Here is a 24,620-nt window from a genome sequence, read left to right as displayed (position 1 = left end):
CAATGCTACTTTCAAACTATCATGGATCACTTTCACTTTTTAGTCTATCCAATCAGATCAACCCCGTGAATCTTATTCTCGCTTTGCTCAATCCAATATAACAGTGTTTGACACTTTCAATCGTATAAATCTTCATAGAGTGCCATTTTAATACTCGATTGAAAGCTATTGTTATAGGAAAATTTAATCAACGGCAAATATTTTCCTATGTACCTTCGAACTCAAGAATGCAACATCTCAACATATCCTTGAGCATCTGAATAACTCGCTCAGATTGACCAAACATAGCACTAAAATGTAGTTTTGTACCCAGTGCATCTTATAACTTCTTTCTAAACCTCGATGTAAACCTCGGATCTCTATCCGAAATAATAGAAATAGGTACCCTGTGTAATCGAACAATCTCGAAGATATACAACTTAGCTAACTTTTCAAGCGAATAGTCTGTTTGCACCGAAATGAAATGAGCCGATTTTGGTCAATCTGTCAACTACAACCCAGATTGTATCTTTCTTACTTGGAGATAGGGGCAATCCCGACACAAAATCCATAGTCACTCTATCCCATTTCCACTTGGGAATCATAGTAGCTTGTAATAAACCTGACGACACTTGTTGTTCGGCTTTTACTTGCTAACAAATCAAATATTTAGAAACGAACTCTGAAATGTCACGTTTCATACCATGCCACCAATAAAGTTGTTTCAAATCGTTATACATTTTCGTGCTTCCAAGATAAACAGACAAACAACTACTATGTTCTTCGTTAAAAATCATCTGAATCAACTCTGAATTTCTTGGAACACATATTTGGCCTCTAAATCTTAAACAGTTGTTTGAATCAACTTGAAACTCTGAATCAGGGTTCGAATCACATTGAGCTCGTTTTGCTAACGTATCATTATTAACTTTCTGAGCTTCATCAATCTGCTGTAAAAACAACAGTCTTACTTTCAACTCAACTAAAATCTAGCCGCCATTAGATCGAGTCAACTGAGTATTCATTGCACATAAAGTAAACAATGATTTTTAGCTTAATGTATCAACAACAGCATTTGCTTTTTTCGGATGGTAGTCAATTACTAGCTCGTAATATTTTAGCAATTCTAGCCATCTCCGCTATTGCAAATTCAAATCTTTTTGAGTCATCAGATATTTCAAACTCTTGTGATCCAAATAAACATGACATTTCTCACCAAATAGATAATGGGGCCAAATTTTTAACGCAAACACAATGGTTGCTAACTCTAAATCGCGCGCCGGGTAATTCTTTTCATGTGGCTTCAACTGTCTCGAGGCATAAGCTATGACTTTGCCTTCCTAAATCAAAACACAGCCCAAACCATTCAACGATACATCACTATAGATCACAAATTCTTTACCCGATTCTAGCTATACTAACACTGGAGCTTCAGTCAAAAGAGCTTTTAGCTGATCAAAACATTTCTGACATTTCTCAGACCATTCAAACTTTACATCTTTCTGAAGCAATCTCATCAACGGAGTCGCAATCATCGAAAAGCCTTTCACAAATCGTCTATAATAGCTAGCAAGTCCCAAAAAATTACAGACTTCAGATACATTTCTCGGAAGCTTCTAATCCATAATCGTAGAAATCTTACTCGGATCGACTCGAATACCCGATGTCGACATAATATGCCCTAGAAAACCAACCTCACACAACTAGAATTCACATTTACTGAACTTTGCATATAACTGTTTATCACGCAGAGTCTTAAATGCAATTCTTAGATGCTCGGCATGCTCAAATTCATCTCATGAATATATCAATATGTCATTAATAAACACAACGACAAATCGATCTAAGTACGGTATGAAAATACAATTCATTAAATCCATAAAAATAGCAGGTGCATTCGTTAGTTCGAAAGGCATAACTAAGAATTCATAATGACAATTCCTTGTTCTGAATGCAGTCTTCTATACATCAGAGTCTTTAACTCTCAATTGGTAATAACCCGATCTCAAATCTATCTTTGAAAACACTGTAACCCCTTTTAATTGATCAAACAAATCATTTATTCTGGGCAAAGGATATTTATTTTTGATTGTCACTTTGTTGAGCTGTCTATAATCTATACACATTCTCATTGTGCCATCTTTCTTTTTCACAAACAACACAGGAGCAGCCCAAGGCTAGAAACTCAGTCTTGCAAATTCTCTACTAGTCAACTCTTGCAATTGAGATTTCAATTCTTTTAACCCTGTCAGAGCCATTCTATATGGAGCTATCGATATAAGAGTTGTTCCTGGCACTAAATCAATACCAAATTCAACCTCTCAAATTTGTGGTAAACCTGGTAACTCTTCGAGAAATACATCCAGATACTTATACAAAACTGGCACAGATTTGATCTTCTTTTTAGTCACTTTCGTATCAAGCACGTACGCAAAATAAGATTCACAACCCTTTTTCACATATTTTAAAGCTAACATCGATGAAATCATTGCTGGAAAGCAATTCAAAACATCTGACTCAATTTGGATAATCTCATTATTCTGACATCTCAAATCTATCGTCTTTCTTTTGCAATTCATAGTAGCATCATGTAACGTTAGTCAATCCATACCCAGGATTATATCAAAATCGTGAAATGGAAACAACATTAAATCAATCTAAAATCAATTATCCCGAATCATGAATGGACAGTTCTTGCACACTCTATCAACCAACATACACTTGCCTAGTGGGTTTGATACTTTAATTACAATTTCAGTAAATTCTACAAACAAAGTCTTACTGGATACTAAATTCACACATAAATATGAATGAGTTGATCTTGGATCTATCAATGCAATAACTTTAGTATCATAGAGAGTAAAAGTATCGGTAATGATGTTTGGAGATGACGTTTCTTCGCGAGCGAATAATGTAGGCTCATGCAGGTGCTCTAGCATTAGATCTCGCAATAGTGTGTCATGTCACACCTCTACCACCACTCACATTTCCAACATTACGGAATGGTCTCTTTCTAACTATAGTGTTACTCGGTTTCGTACTCCGAGCGTTATCTTTTTTCAGCTAACTTTGGGCAATCTCTGATAAAATGATCCAATGATCCACATTTTATACAAGCCCTATCATTCAATCTACAATCATCGAGATGCCATTTTTCACAATGTTTGCATTCAGGTTGGTTAGGTCTTGCACTCCCAACACTAGCTCTCGAAGTAACTGGAGCTTTGAAGCTTGACTGTTGTCTTACTCAATCTCTATTTGAATGTCCCACCGATGCAGTAGACTAATTAAACGAGTCTCCAAATTTCTTTGATGCAGACTAATAAGATTTACTAGTTGATCTCTTTCTCAAATCTCTTGTTTCAAAATCAGTTTTTCTCTTTTCTTTGCTGAGATCCTCGACTTTACAATCCTTCTAAACTAAAACAATGAATTCCTTGATTTCCAGAATCCCAACCAAAAGTTTTATGTCTTCATTCAGCCCGTCAACAAATCTTTTACACATGATCTCTTTAGTAGACACATATTCCCTAGCATATTTGCTCAATCGTATGAACTCTCTTTCATACTCTGTGACAGTCATCCGGCCTTGTTTCAGTTCAAGAGACTCTTTATGTTTCTGATCGAGAAATTGCTGAATTATGTATTTATTTCAGAATTCAGATTGGAAGAACTCCCAGGTAACTCGTTCTCTAGGAACCATAGATGTCAATGTTTTCCACCAATGGTATGCATTGTCTCTGAGTAAATATACCACACACTTGATACATTCAACTGAAGTACAGGACAATTTATCTAACACTTGCGTACAACTGGGACTTGTTGAGGAACAGGTGGGGTGGAGGTTGTTGAGCAGTCGGATTCATTCGAACAAACTCTTTGAACCACTCACTCATCATTTGGAAGAAGGCTTTCTCAACCTCTCCCTATTGGCTACTTGAAATAGGCCTGCCAGTGCTGCCCCTTGAGTGGGAGCGGGCGCATTACATTCAACATCGTCAGCTATTGCTCAAATCGGATCCATTTGCTATATAAAAACACATTTTAAACTGTCAGGAATCATCACACTATCGTAGCTTATATATATGGCATGTATAGGTAGACTCTCACTGGCTACGTCAATTCTAGAATTGACTAAACTATAGCTCTGATACTAATTAAATGTAACACCCCTAACTCATATCCATCGCTAGAATAGGGCTACGAGGTATTACTGATCAATCACAACACAAAAGCATACATTTAAAATACATTAAGTATTTCCACATAAACATCAATCAAACATAACCACATCGTCCCTTAAGAGGGCCTACAAGGCTTAAAACATGCTTAAACGAGGTTCGGGACTAAACCGATAACATTTGTAAACCTAGGAAAACTTAGAATATTTTTCAACATTTAAGGGTCACACGCCCGTGTGAACAGGCCGTGTGCCTCACACGACTACCAGACATGCCCGTGTCACAGGCCGTGTAAAAATAGGGCATACATTCTAACTTGTACCACATGGCCGAGGAGACACCCATGTACCAGGCCATTTGAAATCTAGAGGGGTTACTGACTTTGGTCACATGGCTGACCACATGCCCGTGTGTCTAGCCGGGGTACCCTTCAAAATGGGCACACACGCCTATGTGCCAAGGCTGTGTGCCTCACACGGCCAGTAGACACGCCCGTGTCTCTAGGCCATGCTCAAGACTAACTTGAATCTCTAATTATTCCCCAGGGGACACACGGCCATGTATCATGACCGTGTGTCACACACAGCTAAGACACACGTCCGTGTCTCTACCCATGTGGACAAAAATAGGCCATTTGTAAAGATAATTTGCCACCCTTTTCTCATGCACACCTAGCCATCAAAATGGTACCATTTCAACTCATATATAGATAGCCAAAACATGCCAAATCAGTCACATATCAAGCTATCTATTATCAACCAATTCAACTACTAAATTCTATATTCAAAACATACCAAATCCATATACCTAAAACCATCACAAATTGCATAAATTTCAAATGCATTAACTCATCAACTTATCATCAATTTTATGCCTCAAAATCAATCCACAACATATCATCTTTCAAGTGTTAACATACCAAATGGAAACTAACTACTTGAGCAACCATATAACCATACCAAAACATGAGATAACTTATACATCATATATTACTCATCAAACACATGATTCAAGCCAACTTAAATAGCTAATAACACATCAACATTTACATTATTAACAAGCTAAATCACATGGCTAATATGATAGCTAAAAACATACCAAAATGACACTAGCCTATAAATGCCGTATACCATATATACAAAGCTCCAAAAGTACCAACAAGTAGTCGATAGTGTGATGATGGTTCCCGATGATCCCTGATGTTTGAGCTAGCTTCGAAAGTCTATAAAACATAGAAAGAACACACAAAGTAAGCTTTAAAAGCTTAGTAAGCCATATACAATTAAAACCATCATATGAACATTTTCATAACAAATTCAAATATGTTAAGCATAGTTAACCACATATATGATCACAAACCTTTCTCATGGTACACATATTCAATTTCACAATTGAATTCATCAGTTACTTCTCTTTTCTATATTCGTATGAATCTCGTACGTACTTGAGTCACTTAGCTCATTACATATTCTTTCTTGATTTGAATTTGCCCATTGAATTGTTCAGAATTGTTAAGGATACTCAAAAATCACATAAGCTCGTACAATTCCATATCCCAGATATGGCCTTACATGTTATCACATATCGATGCCACTATCCCAGATAGGGTCTTACACGAAATCGATTAACGATGCCAATGTCCTAAACATTGTCCTACACGTAATCACAATACAATACCAATGTCCCAGACATGGTCTTACATGTAATCACATCTCGGTAACCTAATGTCATTATATTCATATCCTAAACTATTCCTAAAGTTCGTACGAGACTTTTGGATATCGTAATCTTGTTGTTTCTTACTTGTAAGTGCTCGTTCAACATTTATAACATTTCCATGACAAGTAAACACATTATATCGTAACTTTTGATTTCCCTCAATCTAGATCTGATTTCTTTCTTTCAGGATCTATACATATTCAAAATTAATCTATTTAATCACCAATTCAAACAATTTCATCCACAAACACATAATTTAGCCAATGTGCTCTTTGACCCTAAACCTTTACAATTCTTCCAATTTAGTCTTTATTTCAATAAACACAAAATTACACCAATTCAATTCAAACCCATGCCTAACCGAATTTTGTGTAACTTCATAGGAGCCCATATGTTCATTTATTTTACACTTTAATCACACATTTTACACATTTCTCAAGTTAGCCCTTAAATGGCAACTTCACTAAAAATCACTTTATAAAACATGATAATCTGTCAACAAATACACATTTTTCATATTAAAACATCCAAGAACTCAAGCATTCATCAATAGCACTTTACAAAATCATCATAAATTCTAAAAATTAAGGCACGAGCTAGCTAGTACTCTAAGTAACAATAAAAAAAATGTAGAAATCATCAAAAACCGAGCAAAGAACACTTACCAATCAAGCTTAACCATGGTCGAATAGATGAAAGCTCAAAAACCACATTTCTTTCTCTAATTTTCGGCTAAGGTGAAGAGAAATTAAAGATGAAATTGTTTTTGTTTTGTTTTATTATCATTAATAACCATTTTACAAATTTACCCTTAATTAAACCATTTGAAAGAAACTTAATAAATGCCCATTTATGACAATTTCCACTATTAGTGGTCTAATAACATAATCAGGATGTCACATGTAATAAACCATAGCAATTAAGCACTTTTAACTTATAGCATGCTACTTTTGAAATTTATGCGATTAAGTCTATTTTCTCGAATCGAGCTATTAAACGATAAAAACATATATATACTCACATGCTATAAACACCAAAAATAATATTAAATAATTTTATGACTTTGAATTTGTGGTTCCAAAACCACTGTTCTGATTTAGCTAAAATCAGGTTGTTACAGCCCGTGTTTGAGGGCCGAAGTGAGGATACAAAACAAGCCTTCTTTAAAATAGTGAATGAATGGTTTACCCAGTATCTGAGAACAAACCCTATTGTACAAAGACCTCCCCCACCTACTTCTCAACCGGTTCTTGAGGTACCACAGGGTGCTGAACCTGTTAGAATTGGTAAGCCTCCGAAAGATAAAATCTGCAAGCATATAGCGAAAGAATTTAGAGTTACTGCAGATGGTGATCTAGAAAGGGCTGAGCTTTGGCTAGAAAATACTATTCGAGTTTTTGATGAATTATCCTGTACACCTGCCGAATGTCTGAAATGTGTAGTATCTCTACTGAAGGATACAACTTATCATTTCTGGAATACCATAACTTCAGTTGTACCAAGAGAAAATGTTACATGGGAATTCTTCCACGCTGAATTCAGAAAGAAATATGTTAGTCAAATATTCATGGACCAAAAAAGAAAGAATTTTTAGAACTCAAATAGGGAAACATGATTATATCCAAGAATGAAAGAGAATTTGTTCAGTTGAGCAAATATGCCAGAGAATGGGTTCTAACTGAGGCTGAAATGTGTAAATACTTTTAAGAGGGTTTAAATGAGGATATCAAGTTATTGATTGAAATTCTTGAAATACGGGAATTTACGGTATGAGTATCGAGCACACAAAGTCGAGGAATACAACTTCATACATACCTTAATCTTGATGCAAGTATAGCCAAATCTCCTTCTAGATCTCTTCTAAACCAAAAATGGAGCAAAAATCCTATCTTCTTCCTTAGTATGTTAGGCCAAAAAGGAGAGAACAAGGATGAACAAAATTTTTCTTTGCTTTTCTTTCCTCCGCGGCAACAATGGGGAGAATACCACACTCACACACATTTTTTTTTGATTCTCTTCCACCACTAAATTTTTATCATTTCATCACATCATGCATTATCAAAACATGTCATAACATGTTTTTCCTTATAACTCCTTGTCATGGCAGGCCACTATGCCATCTTTGGGGGAATTTGACATGCAAATCCTTAATTTTGCATGCATTATCAACTAGTCATCACACATTTCCCCATCATACTTTCAATGTTTACTACTAGGTCCTTTCTAGTGAAATTCACCTTTATAACACTAAATCGAATCATCAAAATGCCACACACAAATTAACACATATCATAGGCATCAAAATAAATTTTAAATTATTTTTATGCCTCGATTTTGTGTCCGAAACCACATCCGACTAGGGTCAATTTTGGGGTGTCACAACCTCTCCTCCCGATGCTCGTCACCCAATCTACCAAGGAGGAGGCCCACGAGGACATTCTAATGATGTCCCCCACAACGAGGACCACCGACTCGACACACCACCACCTCTCGTCTAGTTCACGCGGCTTCATATCTTGACATCTCCGAAGTGCCTCACTCGATTCGAGCATCAGTGTTTTCAATGATTTGACAACATTCATGCTACTCTACAATGATTTGTCGACATCGCCACATCTCATTGCGATCCCACCTGCATAAACCATCCAATGATGAAGATGTTTAGAAATATTTGTTTTATTATTATGTTTTTAATTTTATTCAAACTACTTTTTTTTTATTTTTATTTTTTTAGCGATTTAGAATTTTATTATAAATTTAGCTTATTTCTTTTAGTACTTATTCTTTCTAATATCCTAAAAAGTTCACGATTTTATCATAGTTATATAGAGCTCTTAAGCTCATTATCATAGAGAACTAAAACTCCAAGGAAAGGTTCTCCACGACTACCATGTCTCACCTTGAGCCCACCCATAGCTACGCAGATATAATATTCTTTTGGCAAGACTTATGGCCTAATGAACCTGCAAGACATGGGAGTATCCTCTTCCACTCTCGAACCAATTACTCTCCAAAACTCTAGTTAAAATTCATCATACAGGAAGTTTCACTTCTCTCTGCCTTATTTTATTTTTATAATACCTATCTTTGTACATTGAGGGGCAATGTACATCTTAAGTAATGGGGGGTATTTATTAATGATTGTCTTGTTCTCTTGAAAAGCTCTCATATCATATTTAGGATAAATTTTTGATTGGTTTATGATTTTGATTTGATATATCTTGAATTAAAACATAGGATTTATGCATTGACTATTTAAACTTTAAGACATTAGAGAATCAAGCATGATAAGTTGTTTTTTATAAGAATTTAAAATTATAAGTTGTTTCCCCAAGTCTTTACGCAATGAAGTCCTTTTTCTCGAATTGAGCTATTAAGCGATAAAATTAGCTCATGAAATTTATCTATATATATTCACATATAAACACCAAAAATAATATTAAAATAATTTTATAACTTCAGATTTGTGGTTCCAAAACCACTATCTGATTTAGCTAAAACCGGCTATTACAACTCTCCCCTTTGGGATTTCGTCCCTAAAATCTTAAATGAATAGGTTTGGATATTGCTTTCTCATAATATCCTCGAGGTTCCCACATAGTTTCTTCAAACCCGTGTCGATGCCATAACACTTTTATTAATGCTATTCTTTTATTTATCGACTTTTTGATCTCACGAGCTAGAATTCGAATCGGTTCTTCTTCATTGTCACGATAAATGATCGAATCTCAACCGGTCAAAAATAATAATGTGAAGGATTAGATGTAACTTTGTATCATACATGGACTAGGGTTACGAGGCATTACGGTCCTATCATAGTTAAATGCAGAGATGACATCACATTTTACAACTCGATATCCAATCACATCAATGCTCTTAACAATCAAATATCAAGTCTTAAGTCATAACATTTCATAATTAAAATAGATTCTAACATATATATATATTAAATCATATCATATCTGAACTTATAACAAAACAACTATTCCAAGTAATAATTACCAAACATACTATTTAAAGATTTTGTACATTACAAATTAAACATCTAACAAACCATATTTCACTACTAAAGTTTTTCATTCATTTATCGACATTAGTAATATAAAAACATGACCAAATATGCTTTAATTACCATTATTCCACGATATTCAAACATTTAAATTAAAACAATGTATGTTTCACTTTATAAGCTAGCACAAAATAACCATATAATCCATATCACATGGTTATTTAATCATTAACTAACTTTATAACATAATTCTATCTATGTTTAAACTTTATTAAAATATACACAAGTCACCATAAAATAAACATAGCTATAATAAACTCCAATGCAAAATTATCTATAACAACACTATAAGCTAATCATCATGTCAAATTCAAACACACTTAACAAATCCATTCCTTACTTATTCGACTATCAAGGTTAACCACATATATAGTACATATTGTGCCATCCAACCACTAGCTTAAAACCATTTTCTAATCATAACAAAGTTGATCATTTCACAACCAATGACTTCATAGGCATAATTTATTAACTAAACCTATTACTACTAGAATATAATCATACATTTAATTCATTTTATTAAGTATCATATACCAATACAACATGTTTATAATATAATCATGAAATCAAACCAATTCATCCTAATTTATAAGTATAAATGCGAATCAAATCACACTTATTACCTATACTATGTATTATACCAAATATAACACAAGTCCAACTTGCTTCTTATCATTTAGGTAATAAAATTAACCACAAGAATCATACAAAATTTTATATACTTCGTAATATGCCAAACGTCACTTATAAAGCCAATATATAAAAATCATATTGAGCATTTCTCATTACGAAAATAAAACATATGATCGAACACCACAACATATATGCCATATATTAAGCTTATCAACATGAACTAATATATAAGTCATTCATATCAATATAAATAAAACATATAACCAAAACACCATTCAAACATGTCATGGAACATACTTGCAAAATATACTTCTTTTATGTCAAATTACTAAACCATCAACTAACTTAATAATCAAGCCAAACCATATAACCAAATACCACACATATATACATCATGAAATATACTTTAATAATAAGTCTATGTATAACCAAATGCATATAAGCATTAATATCAAGATTAAGCCATTTTCTAATTGCTAAATATATGCATTCAAACAAATTAAGACAAAGGCTAGCCTATATATATAAGTTCATAGTTTTAAACTTTTTTGTAAACCCCCAAACTGGCACGGGCGTTATGGCCAAAACGGTGATATCACATTGAAGTGTATTTCGTAAAAGTGTGATCACTTTGAAAAGCCCAATCTTTATTTAGCCTCTTGTATGATCTAAAAGGGTTATTTTAAACATGCATCATCATCAAAAGTATTTACTTTAAAATGTTATTAATTTCAAAATCTAGTTAATAATGAAAGCCTTTTAAAACGACTCGGTTTAGCGTTTACTTTGTAAAAACATTATTTCTTTTGAAAACTTCGTGTTTACCTAATACTAGCGAGTTATAAATTGAAAACAATAAAATTCCAAATTAAGAATAAAATTTAGAAAGGCCACATTACGGTAAAATACCTAAATTAATTGCTTATAATTTAAAATCTAAGAAGGAAGTCCATGCGATTGTGTGGCCACCTTCGAGTCCCACGACATTGATCCGCCTAAGACGGGGATTACCTATCTGATTAAATAGATGGGTGAGTTTATGAAAACTCGATGTGTAATCCTATAATAGCAAGCGATCGAACATTGAAGCGAATACATTACGGGCCTAAGCCTATATTAGTAATAGTAATAGTCGGGCCTTAGCCCATTTTAGTGTCGATGCTTGATGCGGGCCTAAGCCCACCTCAATACAAAAGTAGTCATATATATATCGGCCTTAGCCTATTGCAATAACGATAAACAATGATAACAATAAACATTATGCAAGTCCTACCCAATCTAGCCTTTACACTCCGTCCTGCACCAACCCTACACTCTATGTGGGGATATAATCAACCCACCCATCCCCACTCCAAAAATAGCATCGGTTTAACGTACTTGCGATGTTCTGACAGAATTGCCCGATTATATCGGCTTAGAGCCATCGATGATTTACTGCCATTTGCCGGTCTGATACACTTCCTCCAATCATATATAACCCATCCCCATGCAATGCATCACACAACATGTCATGTCATATCATAATATCATACATGTACTCATCTGATTACAAATAGCTAAAATATAAACATACATCACATAGGGGCAAAATAGACCTTCCACCATATAGGGCAAAGCAGTCATTTTGCCTCACAAGGGAAAAACAATCATTTTGCCTCGGAAGGGCAAAATAGTCATTTTACCCTGCAGGGGAATTCTGATCATTTTACCTATGGGGGTATTTCGATCATTTTACCCACTATGGGGGTATTTGGGTGATTTGACCTTATGGCGGTATTTGATCATTTTACCATATGGGGATATTTGGGTTATTTTACCGATTAAGGTTTGGTGCTTTACAGATGGTCTGTCGTCTCGGTTGACCCGTGCAACCTTTAGCTTGATCAAATAGTGAAAATGGGCCTAGAGCCCGTTATGCGAGCCCATGTGGGCCCACACTCTCATATGACCCATAGCGGAAATGGCCTTAGCCATGTGGTGTACCTGACTGGCCAATAATCTCCTACGTCTGTGTGGTTTTATTAAATATTAGCCTACGGGCCCAGAGGAGCACTTAACCCATTTAACGGTGTAGCCCCAAAATGACCTAAGCCCATGAACTCGCTCATGGTGGCCTCTACGATCTAATGCCCATGTTTCGTGCTCAAATTTCCACATAATGGCGCCTTCGCGTGTAATCAATAGTCAAACTTTTGGCTTTTAGAATTCGATAAAAGCGGATATGATTACACTTGTTTATGTGAATAGCACAATCCTCAAACACCAACCTTGTTTGAGCAAGTATGGTTTACTCCCCATTTAAGGTAGTGATTGCAATTGACTTCCAAAATGTTGACAAGAATCACGATTACATCCTGGTTTTATCAACTTCCACCATGAGCGAAATAAATATCGCAAGCAAAATATAAAACTTACCATCACGTAACTCGAGAACAATTGTTAGAAGTAATTGGCCTTCCACACAAAATCGAATTACAAGATAGCAATGGCAAGCGGGATGATTGTACCTTAACGAAATAGCAATATCGTAGATGCTAGATGAAAATAGTAGTGTCTTAGGAGAAAAAAGAACCACCACTTACCCACAATCGAAAACAATAGGCCAAAATCATGAGAAAAGGAGAAGAAGAAGATGTAGTATTCAACTTGTGCATTGTTAAAGAAGAAGAGTTATGGTCAAAAGAAAACAAGATATTCGGCCAAAGAGCAAGAATTGGTTGGGAGAAAAAGGAGAAGAAACTATTAACCCATAACTAATAACTGAAGAATTGAAAGGAAGCAGTGTTTGGCTACAGATTAGGATAAAGAAGGAGAAAGGTGAAAAGCACTCGATTTCAAAATGCGATTGAGAAAGGGAGAAATGAGTGGTTGGCAAGAAGGAAAATAGAAGCCATAGCAAAACATTCACCCCAAAAACAAAGTAAGCAAAAGCACACTAAACCTCCAAACCAAACAAACGGCTACCAAAAGAAAAATGCCCCAAAATGCTTACCAAAATCAAATGGAGTCCTCCAACTCATAAAAGCCAAATTTCCAAAAGTGCTAGTCTTCCCAAACGTCCCATACTCCCTCTCACCCACTTTCCTTGATTTTCTCCTAAAATCCCTCCGTATCCTCTAAACTCCCTCTTTAATCCTTCCATGACCAATTTAAACTCCACTCCACTCGCAATGTTTCGGTCAAACTCTACTACCTCCCATGGCCATCGGTAAAGTAATATCCATTTGCTGGCGAAGTTGAACCTCGGACCAATAGCATACTCACGCCACTTACCACTAGGCTAGTAGGCTCTTATGTCATACTTTATCAAATTGTTTTAAGAGCCCTCTTGACTGAGAGACAGGGGTTATATCCTAAAAACCAAATTTTGTGGAAGCCAAGGCTAGAACCCATGACTTCGGACACTTCAGAAGCACACAACCACTTAAACTAAACACTTAATGTCACTTTCTTGCTCAACCAAATATTTATGAAGCACTTCCCAAATGCTCCCACACTCAAGACCTAATACTTCTAGGCCCAAATTTGGGCGTTACATTTTATAATCTAGAAATAACGATTGATAGTGTGGCGGATTTCCTTGTGATCCTCGAGCTCATTTCCACTCGGGTATCGTGATTGGTGAAGTAATCTGAAGGCATCGATGTTCGCTTTCACTTGTTGACATATTAAACATCTCGAAACAAAGTCGGAGATGTCTCGCTTCATACCATGCCACCAAAACCGGCGTTTCAAATCATTGTACATCTTCGTACTCCGGGTGGATTGCCATTCGGCTACAATGGGCTTCATTCGAATTATCGAAATGAGTTCAATTCTTTGGAACACACAGGCGACTTTTGAACCTCAAACAATCGTCATCGTCGATTTGAAATTCGAGTCCTTGTTGAACACACTCGGCCGTTTTGCAGCCAACTCGTCGTCGACTTTACGAGCTTTCGAATTTGATGTATCAATAGTGGTTTGGCTTTCAATTCAGCTACTAACACACTATCGGATCGAGCAGACAAGTGCACGTTCATCGCTCGTAAGCGAATAATGATTTACGACTCAAGGCATCCGCAACCACATTCGCCTTTCGGGTGATAGTCAATGACCAGCTCATAATCCTTTAATGTACTCGAGCCAACGTCTTTGTCGCAGATTTAAGTCTCTTTGGGTCATCAAATATTTGAGACTTTTGTGATCCGAGTACACATGGCACCTTTCACCAAATAAGTAATGTCGCCAAATCTTTAAAGCGAATCGATGGCGCCAATTCAAGATCATGGGTCGGATAATTTTTCTCGTGTGGCTTTAATTGCCTCGGCGCGCAGGCCACAACTCGACCTTCTTGCATCAATACACAACCTAACCCAAGTAGGGAGGCGTCGCTATAGATGACAAACTCTTTCTTGGGACTCGGGTTGCACTAGAATTGGGGCTTCGGTCAAATAAGTTTTTAGTTGATCGAAACTTTTTGGCATTTCTCGTCCATTCGAACTTAACATCCTTTTGGAGTAGCCGTCATCGGCGTGGCTATCATTGAGAAGCCTTTTACAAATCGTCGGTAATAACCAAGCAAGCCCCAAAAAGCTCGAACCTCATTAATATTTCTGAGGCTTCCAATTAAGTATGGCTGAAATTTTATTGAATTCGACTCGAATACCGATCTGAATACCACATGACCCAAGAAGCTAACCTCTCTTAACCGAACTCACACTTGCTGAACTTAGCATATAATTGCTTATCCGTAAGATTTGCGGCACTAACCGCGGTGTTCAGCATATTCGGTCTCATTTCTTGAATAGACCAAGATGTCATCAATGAACACGACTACTGAATCGATCCAAATATGGTGCGAAGATCCGATTCATTAAATCCATAAATACCGCGAGGGCATTAGTGAGCCCAAAGCGGCATCACTAGGAACTCATAGTGACCATATCTCGTTCGAAGGCGGTCTTGGTGCGTCCGAATCTCGGATTCGCAATTGATAATAGCCCGATCTCAAATCTATTTTGAGAACAACGAGGCTCCCTTGATTGATCGAACAAGTCATCAATACGTGGTAGCGGATATTTGTTCTTTATCGTCGCTTTATTAAGGCGGCGATAGTCGATCTACAACCGCATGGTTCCATCCTTCTTTTAACAAACAACAACTGGCGCACCCAAAGGCGAACAACTCGGCGTGCAAAACCTCTATCCACCAATTCTTGCAAGCGAGCTTTCAACTCCTTTAATTCGTTGGTGCCATACGATACGGAGCTATCGAAATTGGAGTGGTACCGGTACCAATTCGATGCCAAATTCTATTTCCGAGCGGTGGTAAATCGGCAATTCTTGAGGAAAACATCCGGGTATAAACAAACCAGCGACCTGATTCGGGTTTCTTTTACGATTCCTTGTCATCGAACACGTATGCAAGGTGCGCCGCACCCTTTTCTTACATATTTTCGGGCCAACATCGGCGATATTACGGTGGCAACCTCTTTAAGTCCGTAGACTCAACTCGAATTATTTCATTATTCGCGCACCTCAAATCGATAGTCTTGCTCTTGCAATTTACAACCGCATCGTGCATGGTCAACCAATCCAAACCAAGAATAACGTCGAACTCATCGAATGGCAAAAGCATCAAGTCCGCGGGAAAACAAGAACCTCGGAACACTAGGGGACTTTTCTTGCACACTTTGTTGACAAGCACGTAATGACCCAAGGGTTTGACACCGAATTACAAAGCGAGTAGACTCAATAGGCAAAGTCTTCTTGGATGCTAAGGTTTCACATATATATGAATGAGTAGAACCGGGGTCAATCAAAGCAATCACATTTGTATTGAAAAGAGTGAAAGTACCCGGTAATGACATCGGAGAGGTAGCATCCTCACGTCTTGGCGTATGGCATAAGTCCTTGCAGAGCACGAGCCTCGGATCGATGGTAGCATCTCTAGATCCTCTCGACCGCCATCGACATTGCCCATATTTCTAGGTGGCCTACCTCGGCGATGGTAGCACGGGTTTCCACTCGACTTACATTCATGTTCATGCATCCTCGGGCAATCCTTCATAAAGTGGTCGGCCGACCCACACTTATAGCGAGGCGATCACGAAACCAACAGCTCCCGAATGCCATTTGCCACAATGTGGACACTCAGCGCTCTCTCGGCGATCATTTCTACCCAGCGATCGAAGTGACTCGTGTGGTCACGGGGTCGATCGCGTCCTCGTCTAGAAAAGCCCAAACGCCTCTAGGCCGGCTCACATCATCTCGAAATCTCTTGATGCTTGTTGAAGAGACTTTCCGAGGACCTTTTGGAATTCTCCGGTTCCACATCAGCTTTTGTTTCTCCTTTCTAAGCTCTTGACTTTACAAGCTCGCTCAACAAGTACTACGAACTCTCGTATCTCGAGAATGCCAACAAACATCCTTATATCATCATTCAGCCCATCCTCGAAGCATTTACACATAATAGCCCGGACGAAATGCATTCTCGCGTCTGGCTAAGCCTCACAAACTTTCGTTCGTGATCGATAGCGGACATAGAACCTTGTTTAAGATCAAGAAATTCCCTCCGCTTTTGGTCGATGAATCTCGGTGATATACTTTTTGGAACTCGGTTTGAAAGAATTCCCAAGTCACTAGGCACCACAGAAGTCAGAGTACTCCACCCATAGTAGGCGGACTCACGTAGCAAGGAGATGGTACACTTTAAGCACTCATCGGGTGTACAGGATAGCTCATCGAGCACCCGGATAGTGTTATCCAACCAAAATTCAGCTCGCTCGGCATCATCATCATCCGTAGCCTTAAATTCAGTGGCCCCATGTTTCGGATCCTATCATTCGGGGCTTACTTGACCTTATTTGGTCGATCACCGGAGGTATTGTGGGTCTTGGGGTTGCATTTGTCGGGAATGGAGGTTGTGGAACAGTAGTGTTAGTTCGAATGTATTGATTAAACCATTCGTTCATCACACTATAAAAGGCTTGCCTAGCCTCGTCATTAGGATTGCTGGCCATAGGTTGAGAGTCCGCCGGCGCTGTCCCTTCTTGCGGGAGCAGCGCCACACTCTCCACATCATCAGCTATCGCACGGTTGGGATCGGGATCCATTGCTATAAACAAACACAAAGTCAAATTGTCAGAAATCACCACACTATCGATTCATCATTTAATGGCATGTATAGCTAGACCCCAAACACATCACGGTAGTCCTAGAATCGACTAAACCGTGGCTATGATACCAATAAAATTGTAACACCCCGAACCCGAGACCATCGTCGGTGTCGGACACGAGGGGTTAACAAACCAAGTTCACATGTTTTGCCCACCAATTTGACATTTCCAGTCAGGCTGGAAAACTGCGTCACCGTCGCCTTAAAAATCATATCTCGAGTTTCAAAACTCGGAAACTGGTTTCGTAAATTTTACCTGAATTTAGACTCATATATCCATCCATGGATTTATTTCTAGAATTTTTGGTCGGGCCAATTGGTACAGTTTATTAGTTAAAGTCACCCATGTTACAGGGATCGACTGCTTTGACCTTCGCGCGTTACAACTTGAATATCACACTGTACAGGACTTTAATTCTGGTGCTGTTTGTTTCTAATGAAACTAGACTCAAAATGGAATCTGTACATATAAGGAATGACTCCTAATTCTTTCTGGATAATTTATAGCAAATTTTTAAAGTTGCGACAGGGCACCCAGAAACCGTTCTGGCCCTGTCTCACAATAGCCTTAATATCTCTTAACATGTAACTCCTATGACCATTTCGTTTCTTCCATATGAAAATAGACTCATCAAGGTTCATTTACATGGCTTATTCACTATTTAATACCATTCCTACAAATTTTGGTGATTTTTCACATTCACGTCACTGCAGCTGGCAGCATCTGTTTTTAAGGTAGGTCTTACCTATTTGGTAGTCTCCATGAACCAACTAGTCTTGCCATACATAGGTTCATATATGATCATTTTAACCATGCCAATGGCTGATCATGTGACCAACATTCTCATTTCAATCCATAGCCACATCATGACACCAAATATATACATACAAACCACAAATAGTCTAAGTTCATGCTTCCTTTTTGAGCCATTTTCGCATGGCCGTACATATATACATCACAACATATTTAACCAACAAGGGTAGTCCTATACATGCCATTTCAAGTTCAACCAAAATTTATACCAAAATGGAGGCTTGATAGTGTGGATGACTTGACTTCAACGATCCCAAATCCGATTGCTATCGGCGAAATCTAAAAGCGAGAGCCAAAGCAGCAGGGTAAGCATTTTTATGCTTAGTAAGTCTCAAGGAATATAATCAACTCTAATTACAGCAATACATTCACATAGCCAAATGCATCATTTCATTAATACACATTCTTACTTCACACTTCATCATTATATACTTTCACAAAGTATCAATCAATTCAATAACTGAAATTCATTAGTCGATTGAGCGAATGTTGCTCAAACATGTCGACTTTCAATGCACATATAAGCGTACCTCATTCTTTGGGCTTTTCGAGTGTACTCATTGAATTTATTACAGCAACCAACACTCACCTCCAGCCCAAGATTCTTGGAATATAACCGGATATAACCATGTGCACAAATGCCTTGGTCTTAGCCGGATAGAATGTCTCATACGAATGCCTTGGTCTTAGCCGGATGTAGCCACTAGCACAATTGCCTTGGTCTTAACCGGATATAATTTCAGCATAATTGTCTTGAGTTTAGCCGGATATCATTCAATTTCCCATGAACACATACATCAATTATCATTGGACATACATATTTCATTTTCGTTACTAAGGCTCAAAGCATAAATATATTCACAAGCATATTAAGCCTTCGGGACTTAGCCCGGTAGAATTCAAATACTCATACACACATAATCAATAATCAATGCACATCCATACTTCATTTCACATAATTCAAGTAGGGTCACTTCTTGAGGACTTACCTCGGATGTTGTCGAGCGGCTTTTTCGGCTATTCGATCACTTTCTCCTTCCCTTGTCCAATTGTGGCCCTTTAAGCTCTTGAGCTAATTCAAACAAATTCAATTTATTAAAACCTCATTGTGCTAGCTTATGGCGAATATGACAAGGAGTTTAAATGGTCATATGGCCACCCTTTAGCTTGAATACACAATGGTCATGCACATTTTATTCTACATCAAGCAATTCAATACAATTTATTCAAGCATCAAGGAAATGCTAAGGCCTTCAATAGGCTACCCAAGGCCGAATATTCATGTACATGTTGAGGCCAATTAGGCACTTAATACCTCACAAAAACAGCATGCATTTACTAGTTAATGCTTTGCATATTGTAGCTCAAAACTTATAATATAACATCAAGCACTCATATGTGTGCTAGGCCGAATATGCTTGCAATTTCACAAGCATTCTTCAACATCTTCTTCTTTAAACAAACATATTCATCACTTACTTCATAGCCAAAACATAATGTGCAATCATATATATACATATATGAGCATGGCGAATTTCAAGGTGTCCATAGCCATCCAAAATACAAATTTTAACTAACATGCAAGAAGCATGAACCATGCTCATGAATGCATCATGGCGAATATGACAATCATGCCCTTTTCAACTTCAATCATGATTAAACAAAAGAAAACTCAAAATCTTACTCAAGAGTAGACAATCCATCATTGCATGCATCATCATCAAGCTTCACACTTAGCATGCAATGGCTTTATCACCATAACCACTTTGGCCAAATACCATTTCCATGGCATAACAAAGATTTGAGCCATGGCTAACATGCACATCAAGTTAGCAACCAAAACATGCATGAAACTCCCAACACAACCTCATACATACCTTAGTCTTGATGCAAACTTAGCCAAATCTCCTTCTAGATCTCTTCCAACCCAAGCATGAAGCAAAAATCCTCCCCCTTTTCCCTTAGTATTTTCGGCCAAGAAGATGAGAAAGGATGAACAAATTTTTTTCTTTTCTTTCTTTAGGATATTCGGCCAAGCCTATGGAGAAAGATGAACACTTTTTTTTTTTTTTGTTTCTCATCCTGCTAACACTAAATTTTTTTTCCATACTCTTATTTTATTATTTCTAACATCATCCATTAGTAAAACATGTTGGGAACATGTTTCCCTTATATAATTTGTCATGGCGGCCATCCACCTTAGGAAATGGGATAATTGACATGCAACTCCATTTATTTCACTTCATGCATTATTAGGCCACTTAAAATACACCTATCACATTTTCAAGTCCTAGCACATGGGTCATTTCTTATAAATTTGCACCTAATTAATAAAAATCGAGACACGAAATATTACGCTGTACAAATTCCACATACAATAAGCACGGAATATAACACCTAATTATTCTTGTGACTCGGTTTCGTGGTCCCGAAACCACTCTCCGACTAGGGTCACATTAGGGGTGTCACAACTCTCCCCACTTAAGAGATTTTCGTCCCGAAAATCTTACCGATAAATAGGTTTGGATATCGCTCTCTCATAGAGTTCTCGGTCTCCCAAGTAGCTTCTTCTATCCGTGCTTGAGTCATAACACTTTCACTAAGCGGAACCGACTTGTTTAGCAACTCTTTCACTTCTCGTGATAGGATACGAATCGGTTCTTCCTCATAACTCATATTAGCTTGAATTTCAATTTCGATGGACTAATCACGTGCGATGGATCGGATCTATAGCGTCGAAGCATCGAAGCGTGAAAGACATCGTGAACCTTTTGAGTTCAGGGGCAAAATCAAGCGATATGCCTTTGGACCGACTCGCTCGGATATCTCATATGGCCCAATGAACCTCGGGCTCGGCTTGCCCTTACGGCGAATCGAGTATATTTTTCCAAAGCGATACCTTGAGAAACACTTTATCACCCACGATACTCGATATCCTTACGCTTGAGATCCGCGTCGACTTCGACGATCGGAGGCTATCTTGAGACTTTCACGGATTACTTTCACTTTACATTCAGCATCTCTAATCAAATCCACCCGAAAATCTTGCTTTCACCGAGCTCGGTCCAAAACAATGGTGTACGGCATTTACGACCGTACAAGGCCTCGTAGGGTGCCATCTTAATACTTGATTGAAAGCTCTTGTTGTAGCGAATTCAATCAGCGGCAAATACCGGTTCCGGGAACCACTAAACTCGAGGATGCAACATCTTAACATATCCTCAAGTATCTGAATTATCCGCTCGGATTGACCATCGGTTTAGGGGTGAAAGGCGATCTTGAAATGCAACTTGGTACCCAAAGCTTCTTGCAACTTTTTCCAAAATCGTGAGGTAAATCTCGGATCTCTATCCGACACGATGGAGATAGGCACCCGTGTAATCTCACAATCGAGAAGCGTACAATTCGGCTAATTTGTCCATTGAAAAATCCGTGCGTCACGGGACAAAGTGGGCCGACTTAGTCAATCTATCTACCACGACCCAAACCGCATCCTTCTTACTTGCGACAATGGCGGTCCGGATACAAAGTCCATTGTGACTCGATCCCATTTCCACTCGGGTATCGTGATTGGTGAAGTAATCTGAAGGCACCGATGTTCGCTTTCACTTGTTGACATATTAAACATCTCGAAACAAAGTCGGAGATGTCTCGCTTCATACCATGCCACCAAAGCGTTTCAAATCATTGTACATCTTCGTACTCCGGGTGGATTGCCATTCGGCTACAATGGGCTTCATTCAGAATTATCGAAATGAGTTCGAATTCTTTGGAACACACGACGACTTTGAACCTCAAACAATCGTCATCGTCGATTTGAAATTCGAGTCCTTGTTGGAACACACTCGGCCGTTTGCGACCAACTCGTCGTCGACTTTACGAGCTTCTCGAATTTGATGTATCAATAGTGGTTTGGCTTTCAATTCAGCTACTAACACACTATCGGATCGAGCAGACAAGTGCACGTTCATCGCTCGTAAGCGAATAATGATTTACGACTCAAGGCATCCGCAACCACATTCGCCTTTCGGGTGATAGTCAATGACCAGCTCATAATCCTTTAACAGCTCGAGCCAACGTCTTTGTCATGATTTAAGTCTCTTTGGGTCATCAAATATTTGAGACTTTTGTGATCCGAGTACACATGGCACCTTTCACCAAATAAGTAATGTCGCCAAATCTTTAAAGCGAATACGATGGCGGCCAATTCAAGATCATGGGTCGGATAATTTTTCTCGTGTGGCTTTAATTGCCTCGGCGCATAGGCCACAACTCGACCTTCTTGCATCAATACACAACCTAACCCAAGTAGGGAGGCGTCGCTATAGATGACAAACTCTTTCTTGGGACTCGGGTTGCACTAGAATTGGGGCTTCGGTCAAATAAGTTTTTAGTTGATCGAAACTTTTTGGCATTTCTCAATCCATTCGAACTTAACATCCTTTTGGAGTAGCCGTCATCGGCGTGGCTATCATTGAGAAGCCTTTACAAATCGTCGGTAATAAGCAAGCCCAAAAAGCTCGAACCTCGATAATATTTCTCGGAGGCTTCCAATTAAGTATGGCTGAAATTTTATTGAATTCGACTCGAATACCCGATCTGAATACCACATGACCCAAGAAGCTAACCTCTCTTAACCGAACTCACACTTTTGAACTTAGCATATAATTGCTTATCCCGTAAGATTTGCGGCACTAACCGCGGTGTTCAAACATGTTCGGTCTCATTTCTGAATAGACCAAGATGTCATCAATGAACACGACTACGAATCGATCCAAATATGGTGCGAAGATCCGATTCATTAAATCCATAAATACCGAGGGCATTAGTGAGCCCAAAGCGACATCACTAGGAACTCATAGTGACCATATCTCATTCGAAGGCGGTCTTGGGTGCGTCCAGAATCTCGGATTCGCAATTGATAATAGCCCGATCTCAAATCTATTTTTGAGAACAACGAGGCTCCCTTGAGTTGATCGAACAAGTCATCGATCGTGGTAGCGGATATTTGTTCTTTATCGTCGCTTTATTAAGTCGGCGATAGTCGATGCTGACCGCATGGTTCCATCCTTCTTTTAACAAACAACACTGGCGCACCCAAAGGCGAACAACTCAGGCGAGCAAAACCTCTATCCACCAATTCTTGCAAGCGAGCTTTCAACTCCTTTAATTCCGTTGGTGCCATACGATACGGAGCTATCGAATTGGAGTGGTACCGGTACCAATTCGATGCCAAATTCTATTTCCGAGCAGGTGGTAAATCCGCAATTCTTGTGGAAAACATCGGGTATAAACAAACCAGCGACCAGATTCGGGTTTCTTTTCGATTCCTTGTCATCGAGCACGTATGCAAGGTGCGCCGCACCCTTTTCTTACATATTTTCGGGCCAACATCGGCGATATTACGGTGGCAACCTCTTTAAGTCCGTAGACTCAACTCGAATTATTTCATTATTCGCGCACCTCAAATCGATAGTCTTGCTCTTGCAATTTACAACCGCATCGTGCATGGTCAACCAATCCAAACCAAGAATAACGTCGAACTCATCGAATGGCAAAAGCATCAAGTCCGTGGGAAAACAAGAACCTCGGAACACTAGGGGACTTTTCTTGCACACTTTGTTGACAAGCACGTAATGACCCAAGGGTTTGACACCGAATTACAAACTCGATGAGACTCAATAGGCAAAGTCTTCTTTGGATGCTAAGGTTTCACATATATATGAATGAGTAGAACCGGGGTCAATCAAAGCAATCACATTTGTATTGAAAAGAGTGAAAGTACCGGTAATGACATCGGAGGCAGCATCCTCACGTGCGGCGTATGGCATAAGTCCTTGCAGAGCACGAGCCTCGGATCGATGGTAGCATCTCTAGATCCTCTCTCGACCGCCATGACATTGCCCATATTTCTAGGTGGCCTACCTCGGCGGTGGTAGCACCGGGTTTCCACTCGACTTACATTCTGTTCATGCATCCTCGGGCAATCCTTCATAAAGTGGTCGGCCGACCCACACTTATAGCGAGGCGATCACGAAACCAACAGCTCCCGAATGCCATTTGCCAC

Source organism: Gossypium arboreum, chromosome 4, assembly GCF_025698485.1.
Source record: "Gossypium arboreum isolate Shixiya-1 chromosome 4, ASM2569848v2, whole genome shotgun sequence".
NCBI classification, from domain to species: domain Eukaryota; kingdom Viridiplantae; phylum Streptophyta; class Magnoliopsida; order Malvales; family Malvaceae; genus Gossypium; species Gossypium arboreum.
This window is presented reverse-complemented; position numbering follows the sequence as displayed.